This window comes from Osmerus eperlanus, chromosome 17 (genome assembly GCF_963692335.1).
Source record: "Osmerus eperlanus chromosome 17, fOsmEpe2.1, whole genome shotgun sequence".
NCBI lineage: Eukaryota > Metazoa > Chordata > Actinopteri > Osmeriformes > Osmeridae > Osmerus > Osmerus eperlanus.
This window is the reverse complement of record NC_085034.1, coordinates 11,973,383-11,976,378: the sequence shown is the minus strand read 5'-3', so window position 1 is coordinate 11,976,378 and position 2,996 is coordinate 11,973,383. Positions and strand designations below refer to the sequence as shown.

The 2,996-nt window shown below is 43.3% G+C and overlaps 1 long non-coding RNA gene across 1 annotated transcript; it reads right to left on the bottom strand.

Annotated features, from left to right (window-relative positions):
* Positions 1–320: 320 nt before the first annotated feature.
* On the bottom strand, positions 321–1,483 carry LOC134037549 (uncharacterized). Its single transcript, XR_009932539.1, has 3 exons — positions 1,343–1,483; positions 484–534; positions 321–373 (listed from the first exon to the last, which is right to left on the bottom strand). It is a non-coding gene; the product is annotated as an uncharacterized LOC134037549 (long non-coding RNA).
* Positions 1,484–2,996: the final 1,513 nt, after the last annotated feature.

Sequence of the window (2,996 nt, the reverse complement as noted above, 5' to 3'; positions counted from 1 at the left end):
GTGTTTGGGCCACCTGTAGGTCCATCACTGGCACCTCTTCAGTGTGTCTGCCCTGTAGTCGCCTGAATAGGAGAGCCTCTCGCTGGTTCTCCTCCAATGTCTCCATCTTCCGGAGCATAACCTGTAATGTGTCTGTCATTAAAGACAAGTAAAACAAGTTTACAAGAGTTAGCATGATTGGCATACACTGTGGTTCTTCTAGATTAGCTGTAACATTTATGTAAATAACAAATGTTACCTTGAATGGTTGTATACAAAGCATATATTTTTTTGAGTGTCTTATATTTGCACTTGCCTGGCTGCCAGCTGTTTTCCTGGGCCCCCAATTGGTTCACCTCCACCAGACCAGAGTTGACATCTAGGGGTATGGAATCTGGTGATGCAAAAGTTTTAAGTCATGCTTTTGCTTCAAAACATAGCCTTTAGGTTGCCATGGCTCATACAATTATTGTCACTGTTTTAAACGGTCATTCATTACTTTACCATCATTTCCCAGGGACACAGTGCTAGGCCGTGTGACGGTGGTAGGATAATCTGTACAGAAATGAAAATGGAATGTAGTTTATGTACATAGTTATAGCATATTGATATAAAAGGAGTAGCATTGCACATATGTGATCGTTTGAAAGCAGGGCCCCACATCGTTGCGTCGCACATGTGTGATTTTGAACATTCCAACCGACTGTTTTCCGATAGACAAAAACTATATGACAAACGCTATAGTATGGCTTCAAAATTTACAATTAGTAGGCTAACAAGTAACACTAGCAGGTAGTAGCATTGCTACGAGTATTATGCTAGGTTGCTAGGTAACGGAAGCTAATTAAAGCAACCTAGCTGCCGTTTTGGAAAAATAACTGGTGGAAGCGTCGGAAATATTTAAAACTCACGCATCTAAAACGAATAAACTTATCCAAAAAAAGATGTCATGTACAAATTGGAAAAATTAGTGACATGATACTTTTATAGACGCCATTGCTGTGATTAAAACGTGATCAGCCACGCTAGCTCCACAGTCTTTGAAAATTCCGGGCTAAATAAACTATTTTGGGACAAGGTTTTTTAACAGTTCTGAACGTTTATTTTCACTGATTCTTTTGTGGGTGATTTGTGAGAAGCTAAACTTTGAAAACATGTAGGCCTATGCATTTTCAGTATTTCAACATAACTTTCTGGAGGGTTTAACCTCTACTGTACTGTAGCTATCGAAATCCTAACGTAAACAATGTGAATCTGATAGCACATAAACAGGCTAAATGGCCTACATTTCAAACATATACGTATAAGTATGCCCCATCAAATTTCTTAAAATATGTTTATATATTTCTGTAAAGAAACTCACCTTTGAAGTAGCTAATTTCCAGTTGAAATCCAATGCGTACAAGACGGTGTTGAACCCCTGCAAAATCTCTTCTGAAACCCCAATTTGAGCGATGCGTTGAAATGGGCATGCGCAAAGTTGTTGCTCAGGGGCAGACTGAGGGGCAGGTTTGCTAAAGAAGAATTGTAATATTCTGTGATGACTTGTCTTTGGAAATGAAACTCTTAAGAGTCGCTTACCTTTTGGTCACATTTAACAATTTTGTATCACAAAAATTATTGGAGCACAAATTTGCATTGTGTGTCATACAGCTTTGGTGTGCTATACAAAGAATGTTTGCTTAATCATGTTACACATCACACATTGATTGCTTTTGTACATGTTTATAGTAAAGAATGAAAGACTAAATTATATTCCAGATTCAGTCTTATTTATTTAAGCTATGTTTCTGCATATGAGAAAATTGATGACCAATGACATGCTGGGGCTGAGCTGCACATGAATTACATGCATTGTCTACATTTATACGTGCTGGGTGCAACATTTAATATTGTGTGTTATTGAAATTCATGTAGACTATGGGTACATTGCAAAAGTGTCAGAACTGAGAGCAGTCCAGTGTGATCTCTCCATCTCTGGATAAACCACTATATGCACTCGAGATCCGTTGTCCTGCGACAAAAGAGCGACTTAGCCGCAACTTAACCCATGGTACCAAAATTAATGTATCCAGCCGACCAAGGTACAACGTCTCGGCAACGTTGTCCACGGGACCAAAAAATAACGTAACCAGCCGACCAAGGTACGACGTCGCGGCAACGTTGTCCACGGGTCAAAAAATAAGGTAATTAGCCGACCAATGTACAACGTCGCGGCAACGTTGTCCATGGGACCAAAAAATAACGTAACCAGCCGACCATGTTACAACGTCGCGGCAACGTTGCCCACGGGTCTAAAAATAACGTAACCAGCCGACCAAGGTACAACGTCGCGGCAACGTTGTCCAGGGGACCAACAAATAACGTAACCAGCCGACCAAGGTACGACGTCGCGGCAACGTTGCCCACGGGTCTAAAAATAACGTAACCAGCCGACCAAGGTACAACGTCGCGGCAACGTTGTCCATGGGACCAAAAAATAACGTAACCAGCCGACCATGTTACAACGTCGCGGCAACGTTGCCCACGGGTCTAAAAATAACGTAACCAGCCGACCAAGGTACAACGTCGCGGCAACGTTGTCCAGGGGACCAACAAATAACGTAACCAGCCGACCAAGGTACGACGTCGCGGCAACGTTGCCCACGGGTCTAAAAATAACGTAACCAGCCGACCAAGGTACAACGTCGCGGCAACGTTGTCCAGGGGACCAAAAAATAACGTAACCAGCCGACCAAGGTACGACGTCGCGGCAACGTTGTCCAGGGGACCAACAAATAACGTAACCAGCCGACCAAGGTACAACGTCGCGGCAACGTTGCCCACGGGTCTAAAAATAACGTAACCAGCCGACCAAGGTACAACGTCGCGGCAACGTTGTCCAGGGGACCAACAAATAACGTAACCAGCCGACCAAGGTATGACGTCGCGGCAACGTTGTCCAGGGGACCAACAAATAACGTAACCAGCCGACCAAGGTACGACGTCGCGGCAACGTTGCCCACGGGTCTAAAAAT